Genomic DNA, 22,719 nt, shown 5'->3' with positions numbered 1-22,719 from the left:
TTTATAAAAATTGTGCATATTTTTATGGAAAGTCAGTTTCTTTGAAACAAAGGAAATGGAGTCTTGAATTCACATTAGTTTTTTCATACTCTTTTGAACTTTGCAACTTCTGTAATTAGGAATCTGTTTCTTAAAGCTTTTCTATGCTAAACTTTGCTCTAGTCAGTCTAGAGTGTATACAGAATGAACTGATGTATAACTATGCAAACTGGTTGTAGTGGAACAAATCTGATTGATAAACTAGGCAGGTTTTAATTTTCCTGTCTGATTTTGGTAAGTATTCCTTCGATAGGCTTTTCTTTGAAAACCTATAGGGATTGAGAGGTTGATAAAGGGAAATTAATCTTTTCACTTAGTTATAAGCAGGTTTTCAATAATTAGGTCTAAGTGGAGTTTTAAGGTTACCGATCACTTACAAATAATGGGCTCTGATTGGGTAATACTCATTTGAGTTCCTTTCATTTGACCTAATTTAATTGGTGAAATTTAAACTGAATTCATGAGCTCATCTTTAAAGCTGCTACTAAAAGATTTTCAGCTGTTCTGAATGGAACTCATTAGCTGTGTGCATAAAAAAGATCACATCAGATGGAGGGAGAGACAATTTGATCCCTTGTTTGCTTAATATATTGTAAAATCATGGCTTGGAAATGCTTGTTTTACACACAGGTCTAAAACTAGTATTTAAATAAAACAAATACTTATTGTTTTGTTTCTATAAAAAAAACAAATTCCTTTGCATTAATAAATCAAGAACAAAAAGCCATATAAGAAAATAGATAAGGGATATAAACATATGTGGTTAGAGCTTGGAAAGTGGAATTATTTAGGTAGCTGGATTATAAATATGAATTTGTATCTAGCTTCAATTCTTACTGATTGTGTGACCTGGAGGGTACTATAGACATTTTTTGTAAATTTTCAGTCAAATAGAGGTAAAAATACAGCATACCATACCCAAAATTTTTGAATACCCAGTAGGCTATCAATAAAATCTTCTTAGCATAGGACCAGACACATGCCAATTATTCTGTAATGTATGTCACATATGTTAACTTTTGTGTACTAATTTAGAAAACAGAAAGTGTCCAATAAACTTAATATTTTCAGCCTCATTGTAAAATATAATAACACATTTTTAAACCCATACAATTGATGAAAAATTTTTAAAAACTTTGAGAATATCCAGTTTTTAGTGAATATGTAGTGAAATAGGCCCTTTCATTTATTATTAGTGATAGTAAGATTTGGCATTGCCTTTTCAGAATATGATTTGCCAGAATTCATTAACATTCAAAATGTGTATATTCTTGAATCCAGAATTTAAGAACATTATCAATGAAAAGGTAAGCAAGAAAATGTCAGGATTTATACATAAGAGTATTTATCTTTGCTAATACCCATAAGAAAAAAAATAATTGCTTTCTTTCAAGGTGGATAAAACTTGCTCTTTCTTTAGAACACTTGGCTGGCAGCTAGAAGCAGCAGAGAAGAGGACCACTGGATTTTCAGCCACCATGGCAGTGAAAGGGAGCCACTTCAGAGTAACAGGTCAGAACTTCGGAGGGAAGTGCAGCCCAAAGTAGCCTCATTGAAACCTGGTATCATAGATCCAGGTAAGAGTGTACAGTATAGTGCTTAATACCAGGACTAACTGGATAAAAGTCCCTGTGCTGCCACCTTCTGCTACTAAATGTCCTCAAATTGTTTACTTTGCTAACAGTAAAATATATTACAAAAATTATAAAATACATTACCAATCAATAGAATAATTTAAATGCCAGCTATAGTATAATAGGCCAAATATTTTACCAATATTCCCCAATCTACACAACAACAATAGGAGGTAACTATTATCATCTACTTTGGATAAATGAGGAAACTGAGTAAGCAAGATCAGTCAGTGAATTGCCCAAAGTCAAACATTTAATGAACTGGTAGCCAAGGTTCAGACCCCATTCAACTTCATGCAGTTTTAATGATTCACCATCCTTTAATTTCTCTGCTTAGTCTGAGGACACTGAGCATTTTATAAGGTCGTTCTGTTACTGTGTATTATGGCCAGTGCTCATTGAAACTTTATAGACAGAAAACACAAAGATTGGTGTATCTTGAAAATTCTTAACTATAGGAGAATCAGTCTTGATATAAAAAGTAATAGACAGCATTTATACAGTATAACACACCACCAAAATGAAAAAAAATCACTGTCACCTGGTAAGAAAGCATGATCTTTTGGAAAACAGCATCATTAACAAGATGCTGGGGACCAATTAAATGGTCAAGATTCCTAATATTAGAAGGACTAAGCTTGTCCCTATTTCATGGATCACTAATCCATATCAGGCAGGTTTAATTAGAGAGGAAGAGTCAAATGACTTCCAGTTGCCTTTCTACATCATTTTAAGCACTTTTAAATGTCCAGACTGTAATAAAATCATGTTTGAACCAAAGCTATATCCATTCTCCTGTGCCCTTTACTTATTTCCTAGGGAATTATGAGTTATCTAATTAGCTATTCCTGAGGTGTCAGATGAATATCACATACACGTTTAAGCCTGCACTTCTAAAGTCTCAGTATAATTAGCTGCTCAGATTATACATTATTAAACTTGATTTTCACTGATGGTCTTTTTAAGATTAAGGTATTAAATATCATATTTAAATATAGTAGTTTAATACCACTGGGTAGCAAACACTTCAATAGCTGTGTAATACCTTTATATTTACCTAAGGAACATGTAAGTCAGCTAGATCTAAACCTCTAGATATAAGAAAAAAAAAAAGGTTTCACCTATGGAATTTCTATAAAGAAGTGCGGTTACAATATACATTCAAAATGCTGATGCCATTCCACCAACAAAATGTATATGCTCACTGTATTCCTCTTTCTCCCCAAGTTTCTTAAACATCAAGTATATTGCTCTCTTAGGACTTCTATTAGTATCTTAACAATCCTTCACTGAGAAAATGTGTGTGTTGGTTTATTTTTAATACAGTTTACAATTCAGCATTTATTGTAAGCCACTAAGTTTAAGTAAGTGGAAAATTATTTTTATTCATCTATTTTCATTTTACTAATTAGTAATAACTACCAATTACTTATTTTGGCATTATATTCCCATAGAGTATACCTAAGACTTGATTGGAAGTCATGTTCTACTCTTAGTATTTGTGTTCATGTATAGTTTGACTAATAATTGTTTAATTGCCCTGTCTTTCTTCCATTTGATGAAGAAGACACATCAAATGCCAGTTTGTTGGTTCTGATCTGAAGATAGTATATTATGAATTATTTTCCATGTCTTATTTTACTTTAATGAAAGAATGGGGGGCAGGACAGATGAGGGAAAATGAGGGTGAGACAAAAAATGAAATAGTTCTTTCTGAATATAATTTTAAAAAGAAAACAAGTCTTCTGTTGTGTTACTATGTGTCATATATCATATCATATTAAACTCTGGGAATCAAATAAGTAAAATACATTGTTCCAAAAGAATTCTAATCCAGAAGGAAGAATAGCATATATAAACTACATAAATGAAAGTTTTGAGAAGTTTATATATGTAAGAATAAATATTTTTTATTTGTGGTTCTGTCATTGTTTTGTGTTTAGTTCTCTTAACTTTAACAAGACAAAAATTCTTGCAAAACTTGTCTGTGTGTGCATTAGCAATGGAATTTTATAGAATATAAATATTTTGAGAGGAAGACTAGAAAGTAAAAATGAATACATGAATTTTTATAACTCTACAAAAAGATATGGAGGTAGATAATATGTTGCTAGATACATATTATATTAGACCATGATAGCCCACCTAATATTTAAAATATGCTGGATTTTAAAAAATATGAGGTTGCTGAGAAAACCATCTACCACTTGTATTACATCACTGGATTATTTTTGAAGTCCCAAGTATACATGAGATATTTATGGTAATCCCTTCTTATAAAAGAAAATGAATATTTATTTATTTTTCCATTAATATGATGAAGATTGGATTATAGTTTTATTAATTTATTTGTGTTTGTTTTTGAAAAGAAAATTATTTTCATGCCAATTTTCATGTCATGTAAGAGATGAATGAAAGCAATTCCTCACTCCACCTCTGTTGTATTTGAAATTTGTAATATCAGAAATCCTATGTAATATCGTAACCAATCAAGCTAAATATGCCAGGGGACTTTCTAATATGCTGCGCAGATGAAGCAAGAGTATTAAATTTATTCACCCACTAACAGTTCTTTGATTATCATACACCTTAACTGCTTTGTATGTGCTGACCATAACAAGAATAAAAACTACAGAATAAAATGTGATTAGTTCTTGATGAATTGAAATTCCTTTAATACACATTGAACACAGAATATTTGTATTAATAATTAGAATTGAGCTCTCAGTCTTTTCTTTTTGACAGTAGTGTTCAATAAATGTACCTGAAGTAAGATATCATTCTTACAGATATCAGAAACACACATTACGGAAAAGTGAGTGCTTGTTTTTTTGAGAGGAGTATGAATTGTATACCAGAAAAGCTCATAAATAATGATGTCAATTATGTTTCTTTATTGGAGACTGTATCTATTGCTGCATACTTAGTATTTGTCAGTGAGTTAAGTATAATAATATATAAAAAGAGAAAAATTATAAAATTAAAAAATTTTTTTGAAGCTGAATTTTAACAGAGGATTGCTTAAAAAGCTTAGTTAAAAGGGGAAAAACATATAATTCACCGGATAAGACATGATTATACTATGCGTAAGTCATTGTCAGTGTATGGAAAAATATGGGGAAGTTTAAAAAGGCCTGATAATTACAGCATCACTTTGTTTTGGCAACCCTGTAATACTCATTTTTCTGTTTCTTAGGCAGATGCAGAATTCTATAGTGTTGGAACTGAGTGCCAAGAAAAAAGTTCTGTCAGTGTTCACATACCATATACAGATTTATTTTTTACAGATGAATTATTACTTCTTCATATTTTGCTTCTGCGCCTTCACAGTTATTTCACACATACTTTTTGTGGGTAGATGTAAATGATGAAGCATCGAAATTTCACAGAACTCACTAAGAAGTGTGAAGTCAAGTTTGAGATGTTGAATATTGTTAATTATTTGTATTACTGGTACAGGTAGGATAGCACAATTAGGACAAAGGCATATGTCAAGCAAGGGAAGGTGGTGGAAACATAATCTATCAAGCTTTATTGAGCCTCACCTATCTGCTGTTTTCACAGCTACATGACTTTTCTAGAATACATCCAACACATAAACAAAAGTGAGCAATACAACTGACAACATATGCCTGCAGGAAGTTTACAATCCAATTACAATGTATTAATTTAAAATATATCTCTGCAAACTCTAATGTAAACTAATGGGAAAGAAATCATCTGAGTAAAATGTCAACTCTTCCACTGCCAAAGTACTGACAAGTCACTTAAACTTCTGGTGTGAATCAGTTGGTACTACTGAAAAATGACTTCCTTACTCTGAAATATTGTTAATGTATACTAATTATGTTAATACTAATTGTGGAATAGTATACTATAATTTTCTCTGCGAATTTAAACAAAGATAATTCTCCATTAAGTCAGTTTTCCAATTGTGGTTTTCACAGGTTTAGAGTACCACTGTAACTACAGAGCAAGAATATTATATTTTGTACATATCGTATCTTCTCTATTAAAAAAATTCTTATGGAATGTCCAGAGTATAAGGAACATATGTTAAATATTATTTTCCATTTCTCAGTGTACTTATTTCCATAAATATTTTTTCTAAAAAATTAATTACTACTGGACATGTTGGCTCACACCTGTAATCCCAGCATTCTGGGAGGCCAAGGCGGGTAGATCACAAAGTCAGGAGTTCAGGACCAGTCTGGCCAACATAGTGAAACCCTGTCTGCTGAGACAAGCTCCATCATAGAGACCCCAACCCAGGCGACATTGAAGGAATTAAGAAACAAAGATAAGAGTGCAAAAGTGGGATGTGAGTGGGATGCCAGGGGGCTGACAGCATTTCCCAGCTGAAAGCCCAGAGCAGACTCTGACCCATGTATTTATTCTTTGTGAACAAATGATTATTTTTAATAAGCAGGTGCTCAGTGTTTCTTCATTGAAAAAAGATAGACTAAACACGCAGATAGTGCCTGTTCATTTCTAAAATAGAAATAAGCTAGAAAGCACTCTTTGTGGGTCGGTAATGAGAATAAGGTTTTGGGAACCGGTTTTACTAGTGCATGACCGGTACGTATTGCTTGCTGATTCTAGCAGTTTCTGCCTGGGGATGGCTCAGTGCTCCTTGCCATTGCTGCTTAGCAAACAATATACATTTTATCACATAAATGTCAAGATCTTCTCCCAACGCCCATCTCTACCAAAAATACAAAAGCTTAGCAAGGTGTGGTGGTGGGCACCTGTAATTCCAGCTACTCAGGAGGCTGATGCAGGAGAATCACTTGAACCCAGGTGGCAGAGGTTGCAGTGAGCCAAGATCATGCCTGCACTCCAGCCTGGCAACAAAGCCAGACTCCGTCTCACACACACACAGACACACACACACACACACACACACACACTTAAAAGATGCAATTTATTGTTAATTGTTTTCTAGTTTATAAGGGAATGTAAAGAACAGTTAGACAATTTGATCTAATGTCTTGTTTCCTGAATGGATAAGTTTTTCTCTTTTGTGTGTATATAAATTTACGAAGCCAGGAGCAGCAGCTCATTCCTCTAATCACAGTGCTTTGGGAGGCCAAGGAAAGAGGATGGCTTGAGCCCTGGAGTTCAAGACCAACCTGGGCAACAGGGTGAGACCTTCTCTCTACAGAAAATTAAAAATTTAACCATGTCTGGTTGTACACACATGTGGTCTCAGCTACTTGGGAGGCTGAGGTGGAAGGATCACTTGAGCCTGAAAGGTTGAGGCTTCAGTGAGCCATGATCATGCCACTGCACTCCAGCTTGGGTGACAGAGTAAGACCCTGTCTCAAACAAACTAACAAAAATTATGGGGTACAAATGTAATCCTATTACATGCACAGATTGTGTAGTTTTCTATCTGCTTTTGAAAAAGCTATCCTATTTTAGAAAAGCCCACTACATCAGCATAAAAATAGAAATGGGGTAAGAAAAATATGATGTCTGAAACATTTCAGTAATTGGAATCTAAAGATAGAAAGGTAAGAACTTGTCTTAATAATATTCAAAAACACTCAAAATATATTTTCATAATGCTGTTGTCCAATTCTTCAGCTTCTCTTTATGACGGCTGTACAAGTTCAGAATCAAATATATCAGAAGAGCAAAGTATGTTATTACTGTGAGGAATATAAAGGTCATCTAGTCCAAACATTTGTTTTACAGACAAAGTAAGGGAAGCATCTACCATCAAGCAAATGTTTTATCCAAAGTCATCTAGTGTGTTCAAAACATAAAATGAATTTACTGTGTATGATTAGGGCATTAGAAGAAGATTCAAATCTTTAAATCTTTCATATCTAAAAATATTGGCTGCCTTGGGTTATGCATTACCACTTAAGAAAGCAGAGGCCTTGTTAATTTTATTCTTATTTTTTATTAAATATGGAATATATGCTAAAACATTGTAACGTATGTAACATAGAAGTAAGATCAGTAAAAGACACATCTAGGCTGGAAGCAGTAGCTTATCCTGTAATCCCAGCACTTTGGGAGGCCGAGAGGGTGAATAACCTGAGGTCAGGAGTTGGATACCAGGCTGACCAAGATGGAAAAACCCATCTCTACTCAAAATGCAAAACATTAGCCAGGTGTGGTGGCAGACTCTGTTATCCCAGCTATTCAGAAGACTGAAGCAGGAGAATCGCTTGAACCTGGGAGGCAAAGGTTGCAGTGAGCCAAGATTGTGCCACTGCACTCTAGCCTGGGTGACAGGGCAAGACTCCATCTCAGAAAATGAACAAACAAACAAACAAAAATACCACATCCATTTACCCACCACCAAGTTCATAGAGAACTTGCTGATGTTTACTTCTTATGCTGTCTTTTCTTCCTATTCTGCCTGCTCGTTTGAAGAGCTATCAATTAACAAATGGCCCAAAAGTTGTAAACATATCAGAATAAAATCACCCCTCAGTATACGCAGAGGGGAACTCATTCCAGGACCATTTCACTTCATGAATATTGTATTTTTGATCCCTGTTAGGTTGAAAAAAATCTACATGTAAGTGTACCCATGCAACTCAGATCTGTGTTGTTCAAGGGTCAAATATGTGTAATAGAGGTGTGCTTTTGCCCCAGAAACTCTACAGTTTACTTCTTAACCATCAAAAATGCATTTTTTAAATGAAATGCTCCTCTAATTATGTTTTTAACTAACACAAAAAGCCAAATTAATTACAAAATAAAATAATAAATCTGATTTATTTTTTCTAAAATGGCTCTTATTTCATGCCATTAAAGTTTTAAGACAACTACATGTGAAGAAATCCTGATTCAAGATACATAAAATTTTAAAAATTCTGATATAAACAAAGGGCATAGTGAATCACTAATGTAATATATAAATAACACTTATTTATGTATGAACTGTTTTTCTAAATTTCAGCAAATGGCCAAAAATTGATTCCTATATTTTGATTGCTGTCTTTATAAGTAAATACAGAGGAGAAAATTATGAGTGATTATGAGCTTCAAAATCTATGTACCTAGAAAAATAAATCCTCAGCAGTGGGATCTGGCAAAAGAATATTGTCCAGGTCAACAGTTTTTCCCATAAAAATGAAAGACTATGCAATAACTATCGCAGCATGGTCAGTTATATTTCAGTATTAGGTGAAATAGTATTTATTTTCATTCCATTCCATCAAAATAGTATTTATTTTCATTCCATTCCATCACCATAATAATTTGAATGATCCTGTTCTCCTGCTTTGTTCTCAGTTGAACTAAATTTAAGATGATCTGTAGCTTTACCTAGTGGAATGGACAAAAAATAAGTGCCCTTTTATGATAGCCTCTTTGAATATATATAAAGTGCAGTCCATGTACCCAGAGCAGCATGACTTAGGAACTTGTTAGTAAAGCAAATTATCAGACTCGCCTCACACTTTCAGAACAATAAACTTTGTGGGTGGATTACAGCAATCTAAGTGTTAACAAGTTCTCCAGTTGTACATTGATAGGGATTAATGATTACGAACACCATAGTAACTTAGAAGTTGCACATTAAATGAAATATGAAAACTGACAGTATCGAAGTCCATCAATCAAACATACTTTTGGCAGACCCTTGAAACTGAATCTTCAAAAATGCGTGTATCCTTGAAAATGGTAGTGATCTAAACTGCTATTATTCTCCTCTTTTATTAATAGTAAAGTGACATAGAACTCTTGCCTACTTTAACCAAGGGTCCACTAGTACATTATTCCCATTAATGCTAGGATTTGAAGGATTGCCAATGATCAATTAATCACCAAATCGAGGAGCTCACCTTTTCAGTCTCATAATTTTTTGTCAGCCTGTGTTGTTAGTTTAAAGTCAAAGTCTATAATATTAAAACTACAAAATGCTGCTATTCGTTTTTTTGTTTGTTTGTTTGTTTTGAGATGGAGCTTCGCTCTTGTTACCCAGGCTGGAGTGCAATGGCGCGATCTCGGCTCACCACAACCTCCGCCTCCTGGGTTCAGGCAATTCTCCTGCCTCAGCCTCCTGAGTAGCTGGGATTACAGGCATGCACCACCATGCCCAGCTAATTTTTTGTATTTTTAGTAGAGACGGGGTTTCACCGTGTTGACCAGGATGGTCTCGATCTCTTGACCTAGTGATCCACCCGCCTCGGCCTCCCAAAGTGCTGGGATTACAGGCTTGAGCCACCGCGCCCGGCCCTCGTTTTTTTTTGTTTTGTTTTTTTTTTTTTTTAATTCATTTATCTATTTAATTTATAAATAAAGTTGTATGCATTTATCGTGCACAATATGTTGTTTTGCAATACACATACATTGCAGAATGGCTAAACCAAGCTAATTAACATGTGTTACTTCACATATTACCATATTTTGTGATGAGGATACTTAATATCTACTCTTAGCAATTTTCAAGTATACAATAGATTTGTTATTACACTATAGCACTGTGTTGCACAATAGATCTCTTGAACTTATTTTTCCTATCTAACTAAAATGTTATATCCTTTGACCAAAATCTCTTTAATGTCCCCTTCTCTCCCTCTAGTTCCTGTTAGCCATTCTACACTCTACTGTGAGTAAAATGTTTTTAAATTCCTCTTGTAAGTGAGATCATGAGATTTATAATCCTTTCTTGTGCCTGGTTAATTTGATATAGCATAATATAAATGAAACAGCATATAGTAATTATTTAATAACACATCTTAAATATAAGATGTTGATTTGGGTAATAATTTTTTGGATATAAACCCACCAAAGCACAGGTAGCAAAAAAAAGACAAGGTAGACTACATCAAACTAAAAAGGTTCTGTATAGTCAAGGAAACACCTAACAGTGTGAAGAGACAACCTACATTATGAGAGAAAATATTTGCAAACCATATATCTTATAAGAGATTAATGTCCAAAATATATAAGGAATTGAAACAACTCAATTGTAAGGAAACAAACAGCATGATTAAAAGATGGACAAACAGCCTAAGTAGATATTTCTCAAAAGAAGACACACAAGTAGCCAACAGTATATTTTTTAAATGCACAAGATTACCAGTCATCAAAGATATGCAAATTAAAATCACAAGGAGATATCACTACACCTGTTAGAATGTATTAAAAAGAAAAAAAGATAACAAACGTTGAAGAGAATGTGAAAAAAAGAGAACCCTTGCAGTCTATTGGTGGGAATACAAATTAGTACAAACATTATAAAAACCGTTTTCAAAAAAGTAAAAATAGACCTACTGTATGATTCAGAAATCCCACTGCTGGGCATTTATCCAAAGGAAATAAAAACAACATGTTAAAAACATACCTGCACTCCCATTTTCATTGCAGCATTATTCTTAAGAGCCAAGATACAGCCATCGACAGATGAATGGAGTAAAAAAATGTGGTTTATCTGTACAGTGGAATACTATTAAGCCTTAAACAAGAAGGAAACATTATTTGCAACTACATGGATGAACCTGGAGGACTTTGCATTAAGTGAAATATGCCATTCATTTTTAATTGTCTGTTGGAACTGTTGATCATAACTACCTTAGAACATTCTTTCAACTTTGTGATGCTACTCTGTACTGATTTCTTGTTCTCTCTTTACAATCTGATGATATTTTTCTAGTGTATAAACACATAATTTTCTAACTGCTAATCTTTAGCTTTCTTCTTTTATTGATATATAAAATTGTGTGTATGTATGTGTGTATGTGTGTGTGTGTTTGTGTGTACAGACAGTATTGTAACTAATGCCCTCTTTTAAATCCCTTTTCTTGTTTTCCCTGGATGGCCAATAGGCCACATGATAAATAAAAGAAAGTTTCTTAAATTGTGGTATGCATACACTAGGCAGTGTATAATGTTATTTTAGGTGTCATATGAATGAAGTCATGACTTTCTAATATGTATTTGTTATACATGTAAAGATAATATTCAATTTTGAGTTGAAGTGATGAACTAGCAGGGAGAGAAGAAAATTATCCCAGAATGATACAAGTAAACAAATTATATTTAGTTGACATGAATGATTAGAATAACCTTTTTTTCTACAATTTATTCTTTGAAAAGTGAAATCTTTTTCTCAACTTAGTAATTATAATTTTGAGCCTTGTTTTTGGTAACTGTCACTTACTAAGTTATATATAAGTGTGTATTAATATTAAATTTTATTATAAGTATTAACAGCTTTTAAAATGGTTTTTTAAATTCTGTTTTTCTACCAAATACCTAAGACCAGATTTTATAGAATCAGGGTGAACAGAAAATAAAGATTGGAACAAAAGTCTACTAGTCAAAACTATACAAGACCTGGCATAAGAAGCCATTCTTAGTGCTGCAAGGAAGAGGAAGGCGTCTGGATCTCTGTAATGAGGTAAACAATACCAAAGAAACATGGTAGAGGGAAGATAAAGGTCAGTGAAATCAGCTAATTTATTTTTACATGCCCAGCTACAATGGGCTTACAGCTTACAAAGTAAAGCTTATCATATAGGCTCACATCACACACACACACACAGACACACACTCACTCACTCACTCTTACAATCTCAAAAGATTCCAAGCTTATCTTACAAAAATGGATATTCTCGGTAGGCTGAGGCAGGAGAATTGTCTGAACCCAGGAAGCAGAGATTGCAGTGAGCCAAGATCGCGCCATTGCACTCCAGCCTGGGTAACAAGAGCGAAACACTATCTCAAAAAAAATGCATGGTCCAGGCTTCTTTCTGAACTTAAAGCCCTTTATACTAGCCCAGTGATCTCTAACTTCTATCTGTGGCTGAGCGTAGCAGCCCCACCTGTCTGGTAGGGCAGCCAGCCAAAATGCAAATTACCCTAACTGTGAAGGCAAGAGTGATCACAAGTGTCTAGCACTTCCAATTCAGGTAGAAAAAAGAGATAGGCATGCCCTTGACCAGAGCATTAAGCACTGGCACAATTCAATAATGGAGAAAATGAGTGAAATAAGTTACCTAATCTGGAGATGTGGATTGCAGGGTCAGAGCATTACCGTCTCAGTGATAGAAGTAGAGGAGGGAGATAGGACTAAAGGGACCCAATGGGGTCCTTTCACATTTACCTGGTGTGTAAATAAAAGTCTTAAAAGAGCCCCTGGTGAATCTAATTGCTTCTTTTCTGATTCTGTACCACAGTTAACTATTCCTTCTGAATTGGTAAGACAGAATCTATTAGAGTTTCAAGTATTTCAGTGAAAGAAATAAATAAAAAGAATAATTAAGTTGTTATTTGATAAATGAAGGAAAAGATTTCAAGTGGCATCAGATTGCAGAATGTCTTCCAAGGGAAGCTCAGGAGCTATTTATTTTTGTTGCAAGTTCAAATATATATGCGTATATATCATCTATGTATGTAATGTATATGCACACACACGTGTGTGTGTATATATATGTGTACACTAGGTTTGTGCAAAAGTGATTACAGTTTTTACTTTAAATGGTAAAAACTTAGTTATTTTTGCACAAACTTATGTAACACGTTATTATACACACATTATAGAGGCCTGCCATAGTAGAGACCTAAGAATAACTCTATCAGATATTCAAAAATAATTGACATAAATTCTCCTGAACAGAAAACTTTGGATCTTGCACAGCTCAACCCTGATAGAAATTTGGCATTTTGTTCTCAAAGTAAGTGTCTAAAATAGGCATCAATTTTTTTTTCTATAAGTTTAATTTAAAACTACATGTTTCTCTCCAAAGATAATTACTTATATTACGTTTTCTTAAATCTAGCAAAATATTTGCCTAGGGTTAATCAAGAATTCAATATTTGATAAACTTTTATATAATATATTAAATCCACACAACTTGAAATACATGGTATATGATGTGATGCCATAAGTCTTCTATATGTGGCTTATTTTTTGATATTGTAGACCTTAAACATCAAGGAATGAAATAGTGTCTGGACAGGACAACATCAAAAACAATCTCCTAACCTGTGTGTTATCTGGTGACAATAATTAGTGGAATTGGAGCTGATGAGAGAATGTATTGTAACAGTGGGGTTTTCTTTTCCTGTGTGTAAGATGAGATCATTGCCTGACTGTCATGGCTGGGTGAATGTGGGTTGTCAGTAAACCCTTCCAAGAGTCTGAGAGTCAGATTATTCTCTTTATTCTAGTGAATTTCTCCAGGAACTTAAGAAGTCATAGAAAATGGGATGATGGGTTTTGGGTTTTGTCTCTGATAACAAATATGTTTACACAATCATGCAATACTTCAGAGATGAAATCAGGGACTACTTAGCCATCCAGTGAGCCCCGTCATTGGCCATTCAGCATCTCCCTCCTGTTTCATTTGTCCATAGGTGGATAAATAGCACAAAATATCTTGGTAACTCTAGTGGTTTAGGTTTCTTAGTTATAGAACCCAGCCTGGAATCCTGTGACATTGCTAAGACTAAATGCATTTTAGCAAACACAGAAGTAAAACTAATTTCCTATTAACTTTTCACTTCATTTAAAAATGTATTTTATATAGCCTCATCAAAAAGTGAAGCTATTGCTTTTGTGAAAATGCAGTATAGTTTAGAACATTTTAGTATTTTGTACGCTTGAAGCACACTTCATACTACTAGAAGCCTCCTCTTCCCAACAAGTAGGGAACTTCATTTGTGGAGGTATTTCATGCATCTTAACGGGAGTCTTTTTTTTTCCTTTGAATCTCTTTTACCACAAAAATATTAAGCTTTGAGAAAATACTGTTCATTCATATGTATACACATATACATACATACATGCACATATATACAGATATAAATACACACAAAGAAGCAACCCAATATATATGTAAAATAAAGCTCTAGATATAATATATTAACAGAAAATTGTGTTTCAGTTCAGAATTATAATTTTAACTGGGCAGTAATAGAAAAGACAACTGAAAACTAAAGAAACTTTATTTGCTTTGAGGACCCAGAAAGAGCTACACTAGCAACTGACTTAAAGAAAAAATCAGTATAAGCATTTTCAACCCATTACAAACAAAAAGAGCTGCATTACCAACCCCTCAGAGATAGAGCTGATAATGAAAATGTTACAGACCTTTAAGTGGAGCATCTCTGCCAGACAAGGTTACAATAGTGAACTTACATTAAGGAAAAAAGCATTCAGTATTTATGATTTGCAATTTTAACTTGTGTTTAAAGTGGTACAGGAGGATTCATGGGGGATTTAGTGTTCTAGGAAATCTATTTGGTCAGTACTGTAAGATTTTATGACCTTTCATTAAGACTTGAAAGTTTAACTGTGCAGATACTGCATTGAATGCAAATCATGCTATTTTGTGCTGCCAGTTCTCTGAACATTTCTAATGTAACAATTGAAAGAGGCAGTTAGAGAAACCTTGTATTTTAAACTGGCTGCCATCAGAGCCTATAAATACAATATTCATCAAAGGAACTTCAAAGGACAAAGCTTTAAATAAAAAACCCGGGGAATTGTTTATTCTTTTAAAATTTATTCTCTGTGGAAACCAAGGGAACCATACTTAAAATGCCCGGTATGTAATTTAACATCAAAAATTTTTCTCTAGTGAAGAATATTTTAAATTTCTGAAAAAAATGGTTACATTCAACCAAATTCATACATGAAACCATAACTTATTTTCTACGTTTCCTTGATGTGAATCACAAATTTTATGGGAGTCATCAACATCATTCAAATAACATATAAGTTCAAATAAATCTCCCTGAATAAATAATCAAGGAGCTTTCACCAGGTTTCTCATTTAATCTGCACAATAATCCCATGTTTTCTATTGTATTATTATATCTGTTTGACAGATGGAAAAACTGAAGCTCAAAGATGAAGTAATTTGACTAATATCCTCTAGTCTGTTTGTGAACTCCAAAAGTAGTATTTGTTTTACTATCCAATGCTATCATTTTTAAGCAAATATTCACTTTGTTGTATTTTAGTAGTTTTGAAGACATCATTTTCGTATTATTCAAAACTTTTCTGGCTTTCCTACTGAACCTGAGAAACCTTTGCCAAATTAAACATCCAAGATAAATAATCTGCATCCACCGAACAAAATCAGTTTAACCCAAGAAGGGTGAGATATATTTTCATATAATTGTCACATTCCAAGAAGTACCCTTTAGATGCCAAACAAAGCAAAATACTGATCTATTCTGTTAGAGAAAAATGCTTATACTTGGGGGAAAGGAGAGTGTAAGAGGCTTTGGGCTCTTATTTTGGTATTTTGGTTCTGGGTTCTAGGTGTATTTTCTCTTTCTGTGAAAATGTAGCTGTACTCTCCAGTGTTAGACTGCCTCACTTACGTTGGCGTATTTCTGGCTTCTGGGACCTTGCTTTCTGTCTTAAATTCTAGTTATTTTATTTCCTGTGACTGTCATCTTCTAGATCTGGTAACTACAAATTATTTTATTTAGAATGTCAGTAAGTAATCATGAATTCAGACCACGATTCTGACATGTTTATTGGACGATGTTGGTTAAGAAGAAACATAAGAAGCCAGATAAAGACTAAAATATTGTAATAGTGTTATTATTAGTGAAGTTGGAATGGGGAAATAAGTATAGACAATAAACACAACTTAAACTTTCAATGTTTTTCTGCAGCTCCCCACTGTCTTTTCACACAAAATAGACCTTGGTTCCCACATGCAAGAGAAGTTGGGAGTGTAGAGTCTTTTTGGGAAACATGTGGTACCCACTTCCAGCCAGCTTCTAAGCTTGCCAGGTCAGAAAATAAAATGACAAGAAGGAAGCAATCTTTCAGATTGTTTTGACAGGCAGATCCGGGATGAGATACAACTATGTTTACTCTGTGGGGGTAAAGAGTGCAGTGTCTGTCTACTCATCAATGTGGCAGGAAATATACAGATGACTGAGTCAATGGAGGTAAATTCGAAGCATTTTCCATGTTTTTAAATATATATAAACACACATATATATACACATATATACCCAATGTTACCAATTTTATATCTAACTCTTCTCTGGAGGAAAGAGAGTAGAGCTGAAATAATAAAGAGATTCACTGAGTAAACTAAAATATCCCTCAGTAGAAATATAAGGAATGAAGCACTGCCACCCTTTTCTTAATACCTTGTTTGTCATTCAGTTCCTGTTACTCTAGAACTGAAGCTTTCACATCATCTAATATGGACTTCTGCATCCTGTATTGTTTAATGAGAGGATACATTCATATAAATTTTACATAATATTATATGTTTTATTATTTCTATTATATTGTTAAATGCAAACTGAAGCTTTCACGTCATCTAATATGGACTTCTGCATCCTGTATTGTTTAACAAGAGGATACATTCATATAAGTTTTACATACTATTATATGTGTTTTATTATTTCTATTGTATTGTCAAATGCCTATTAAGCTATAGGCAAATTATCAATGAGCATTATACAAGTAGCTTAATTCTCCATTTTGGGAGAATAGACCAATCCAATAGAAAACTGTATTCTTATTTTCAGACTTAATCGAGTTCTTAGCATATTGCTTTTCCCCAACATGTACTAAGGTACTTTATCTTATTCAGAAATCATCTCTAGACAGAAATTAGCATTTAGAAACTAGGAAGACATCTCTCTCAGCAGAGTGAAGGACAAGCCTTTATTATAATGTTGAACACTTCTTTCAGTACAAAATAATACATGTCCATCATAGCCTATTGAGAAGAAATTATTTAAATTTCTTGAGAAATAAACTCTATGTGGAATGAGTTTTAGTTATATCTCTCTAATACATCTTAATGCAAAGCATTATAAATCTCATTTCTTCATCACGGATTTTTTCATTATTGTCTTTTATGTGCCAGAAAAATGAAAAAAAAAAATAAAAATAAACTTCTACAGTAGTCACCCCTCAGTATTCACAAGGTATTGGTTCAAATACCAAAATCCACAGATGCTAAAGTCTTATTATAAAATGTCATAATATTTGTATTTAACCAATGCACATCCTCCAGTGTATTTTAGATCATCTCTGTAATGTAGCTAATAAAATGTAAAGGCTACTTAAGGATCTCTTCAAGAAGAACTACAAACCACTGCTCAAGGAAATAAGAGATGACACAAACAAATGGAAAAACAGTCCATACTCATGGATAGAAAGAGTCAATATCATGAAAATGGCCATATTGCCTGAAGTAAATTATGGATTCAGTGCTATCCCAATCAAGCTACCATTGACTTTCTTCACAGAATTAGAAAAAAAAAGAAGAAACACTTTAAATTTAATGTGGAACTGAAAAAGAGCCCATGTAGCCAAGACAATCCTAGGCAAATATAACAAAGCTGGAGGCATCATGCTACCTGACTTCAAAGTATACTACACAACTACAGTAACCAAAACAGCATGGTACTGGTACAAAAACAGATATATAGAACAATGGAATAGAACAGAGGCCTCAGAAATAACTCCACACATCTACAACCATCTGATCTTTGACAAACATGACAAAAACAAGCAATGGGCAAAGGATTTCTTATTTAATTAATGGTATTGGGAAAACTGGCTAGCCATATGCAGAAAATTGAAACTGAACCCCTTCCTTACACCTTATACAAAAATTAACTCAAGATGGATTGAAGACTTAAATGTAAGACCTAAGACCATAAAAACCTTAGAAGAAAACCTAGGCAATACTATTCAGGACGTTTGCATGGGCAAAAATACTTAATGACTAAAACACCAAAGGCAATGGCACCAAAAGCCAAAATTAACAAATGGGATCTAATTAAACTAAGCTTCTGCACAGCAAAAGAAAATATCATCAGAGTGAACAGACAACCTACAGAATGGGAGAAAATTTTTGCCATCTATCCATCTGACAAAGAGCTAATATCAGGATCTACAAGGAACTTAAACAAATTTACAAAAAATAATAACCCCATCAAAAGTTGGGCAAAGGAAATCAACAGACACTTCTCAAAAGAAGAAATTTATGTGATCAACAAACATGAAAAAAATCTCATCCTCACTGGTCATTAGAGAAATCTAAATCAAAACCAGAATGAGATACCATCTTATGCCGATTAGAATGGTGATCATTAAAATGTCAGGAAACAACAGATGCTGGAGAGGATGTGGAGAAATGGGAACACTTTTACACTGTTGGTGGGAGGGCAAACTAGTTCAACCACTGTGGAAAACAGTGTGTTGATTCCTCAAGGATCTATAACTAGAAATACTATTTGACCCAGCAATCCCATTACTGGGTATATACCCAAAGGATTATAAATAATTTTGTTATAAAGACACATGCACATGTATGGTTTATTGCAGCACTTTCCACCTGCAAAGACTTGGAACCAACCCAAATGCCCATCAATGATAGACTGGATAAAGAAAATGTGGCACATATACACCATGGAACACTATGCAGCCATAAAAAAGGATGAGTTCATGTCCTTTGCAGGGACATGGATGAAGCTGGAAACCATCATTCTTAGCAAACTAACACTGGAACAGAAAACCAAACACTGCATGTTCTCACTCATAAGTGGAGATTCAACAATGAGCACGCACGGATACAGGGAGGGGAACATCACACACAAGGGTTGTTGGTGGTAGGGGTGTAGGGGAGGAATAGCATTAGGAGAAAGACCTAATGTAGATGACAGTTTGATGGGTGCAGCAAACTACCATGGCATGTGTATACCTATGTAACAATCCTACATGTTCTGCATATGTATCCCAGAACTTAAAGTATAATTTAAAAAAGAAAGAAAAAATAATAACATATCAGCATACTTTCCAAGGACTATATTCTGTATTTTTTCCTTTTAATCAAATCCATCTTTTCTGTCAGTTGGAATTCCAGGAACTTTTAGTGTCTTCTTGGGAATACCAGTGCTATGGATAGTTACTGTACTACAACAAGCTTCAGGAAACATTAAAAGTATTTTTAAAGATTTATTAAAAGCTATTTAAATAGTTGTTGGATTGTATTGTTTAGAAAATGATAAGAAAACAATAGTCTGTACATCTTTCGTACAGATGCAACCATCCATTTTTTAAATATATTTTTGACCCATGGTTGGTTGAATCCATAGATATGGAAGCCAGAGCCTTGGAAAAACACATATACTCAAGGTGAAAAAGACATAAAAGCACGAAATTGCAGCATGCATTGTCACTGCTGCAATGAAGATTTGTGCAAGGTGCAGAATCCTAACAGGGTAAGCACCTATAACTTCCTGGAGCAATCCAAAAAAACTTCAAAAAAGGTTATTTTATTATTGACAGAATTAAGAAGGTTTTTTTGTTTTGTTTTGTTTTGTTTTTTGAGTTGGAGTTTCGCTCTTGTTACCCAGGCTGCAGTGCAATGGCGTGATCTCGGCTCACCACAACCTCCGCCTCCTGGGTTCAGGCAATTCTCCTGCCTCAGCTGAGTAGCTGGGATTATAGGCACGCACCACAATGCCCAGCTAATTTTTTATATTTTTAGTAGAGACGGGGTTTCACCATGTTGACCAGGATGGTCTCGATCTCTTGACCTTGTGATCCACCTGCCTCGGCCTCCCAAAGTGCTGGGATTACAGGTGTGAGCCACCGCACCCGGCCCAAGAAGCATTTTATTCTGCAAATGTTGGGAGACAATCAGATGGGTAAGGAAAACATCAACAGAAAAGTAGATGGTACCTACATAGTTATGTGCTTATATATTTAAATCTCCATTGCATACACATTTATTCTTTCAGTTAAGATTTATTCAGTGCCTGTAATATGCTAGAATTTCTAGGTTCTGATAATACTGTCAGAAAATACAATGTCCCTGCCCTCCTGTTGCATTCTTCACAGAATAATCAGTATATAATGATAAATCTTAATAAGTGAGTAAAGTGGGGCAGTAAAAGAGGGAGAAGTTATTTCAAAACAGCTCTCTGAAGAGACTTCTATGAGAAAAGAGAAATCAAGGGTAATTGTGAGGTCTTAGCTTGAGAACCGGGTGATAGGCTATCATTTACAGAACCTTTAGAAAGGATGAAGGGTGTGTGTGTGTGTGTGTGTGTGTGTGTGTCTGTGTATGTATGTGTGTGCATTTACGTATGGATGAGAAAATAAAGACTTTTATCTTGGACATGCTAAATGTTCCAATATCAGTCTGTTTCTTAATGTGAATTTGTGAGTGATCAATTAGGAGTTGGTATTAAATTCATAGGACTGGAGAAGATCACCAAATTTTTTAATGCAGATATAAAGTGGAACAGAAATAAGACTCAGCGCTGAAACTCTCCACTATTGAGGTGTTGAGGCGTGTTCATCCAGGAAAGTGCACTGAAGGTGGATACCAAGGTAGGAAAAACATTTCAAGATGGAAGTATTCTAAAGGGAAGTTGAAAAAGGTGTCTCTAGAAAAATGAATGGTTAAGATTGAAAATGCCGAAAAGAGGTTAACCAATAATATAAATTATAATCTGTTGAGTTTTACAAGATGAAATTAGCAGATTTGAGCAGAAGATGTGACCAAAGTGGTTTATTTATTTATTTATTTATACTTTAAGTCCTGGGGTACATGTGCAGATCATGCAGGATTATTACGTAGGTGTACACATGCCATGCCAAAGTGATTTGTTCAACATTTTTTAGAGTGTGTAGGAAAAAGAAAGTGAAGAAATAGAACTTGAGTTTTGATAAATACTTTTAAAATGTTTTAATGGTGGAGAAGATGTAGAAACAAATTATTGTAAGAACAATAGTCTCCATCTTAAGGATGGAGATAGTAATAAGACCTTGTGTGTCTAGGACAGCCAAAACGCCTTCATCACAGGCAATGAGAAAGGCTGATGTGAGAGGCTTAATTAAATAAAAACAATAAGGCAAGAAAAATGAGATGAGAAGTCACAGCCAGATATGGCCAACAGCAGAGATCAAAGTTTTAGTTTGAAAACAAATGTTTGAATCCAGGGAGAAAGTTACCAGGGAGTGTCTTTTTCCCCCCACCAATATATTGTTTCTATCTCCCGAGTAGTAGATAAGAAATACCTTTTTGTTGAATTAAGGAATGAATGAATGATGAAATGCACATATTCTGAAAGCAGAAGATTATTGGCAGGCATTTCAGTAGTATTGGGAAAGTAAGGCAGGATTGCAAGTAAGGGCATTCAAGAGAAACTTCAAATGAAACCCTCAAAAGCACACTGATTACAAAAGTGTGAAATTTTGCATAATTAAGATAGCGTTTCTATAAGTAGCAAGTGAATGGACTACACCTTTTTGGGGCTTTTAAAATTTTTTATTTCATTCATTCATTCATTCATTTATTGAGATGGAGTTTTGCTCTTGTTACCCAGGCTGGAGTGCAATGGTGCGATCTCAGCCCACAGCAACCTCTGCCTCCTGGGTTCAAGCAATTCTTCTGCCTCAGCCTCCAGAGTAGCTGGTACTACAGGTGTGCACCACAAAGCCCAGCTAATTTTTGAATTTTTAGTAGAGATGGGCTCATTTTTTAATTTTACCAGAAAACCTGTGGTTCCAAAATGAAAGTAAAATTTTATGAAGACTATTGAATATGTAAAAGAGATGAAAGTTGAGTAGTTCTCTCCTGTGAAGGAAGAGGTTTAGAGGGAGCCCTACCAACACAATAGAGTACTTCCCTCTTGCCTACTGAAAATGGTCCCTGACAGAGTCCTAAAACAACATTGAAAATAAATTATTTAAATTATAAGGTAATGAAACTGTACTCTGTGTATAAACTTTCTGAAACAGATGTTTTACATCTAGTGGATCATACTCTTTATCTAAGAGAATATACATTTTTAGGTATGATAGATCAAGGAAAATACATATTTTGAATTTTCATGAATCATTGATGAATACCATCTTGCTCCAACTTCCACTAAGCAGGGTAAGAATTGTAAAGGATAAACAGTGCTGCAATGAACATTCGTGTGCATGTGTCCTTATAGTAGAACGATTTATAGTCCTTTGGATATATACCCAGCAATGGGATTGCTGGGTCAAATGGAATTTCTATTTCTAAGGCCTTGAGGAATCGCCACACTGTCTTCCACAATGGTTGAACTAATTTACACT

At 34.3% G+C, this 22,719-nt stretch overlaps 1 pseudogene across 1 annotated transcript in view; it reads left to right on the top strand.

Annotated features, from left to right (window-relative positions):
- The window catches only part of LOC100412499 (induced myeloid leukemia cell differentiation protein Mcl-1 pseudogene), a 35,638-nt pseudogene that overhangs the window by 3,181 nt on the left and 9,738 nt on the right, over positions 1 to 22,719 (top strand). Inside the window, exon 3 of the transcript XR_013520603.1 lies at positions 1,460 to 20,979. The product of XR_013520603.1 is annotated as an induced myeloid leukemia cell differentiation protein Mcl-1 pseudogene (transcript). The remainder of the gene's footprint in view (positions 1 to 1,459; positions 20,980 to 22,719) is intronic.

This window comes from Callithrix jacchus, chromosome 7, assembly GCF_049354715.1.
Source record: "Callithrix jacchus isolate 240 chromosome 7, calJac240_pri, whole genome shotgun sequence".
Taxonomy (NCBI): domain Eukaryota; kingdom Metazoa; phylum Chordata; class Mammalia; order Primates; family Cebidae; genus Callithrix; species Callithrix jacchus.
The sequence above is the reverse complement of the archived record's forward strand: the minus strand, read 5'-3'. Positions and strand labels throughout refer to the sequence as shown.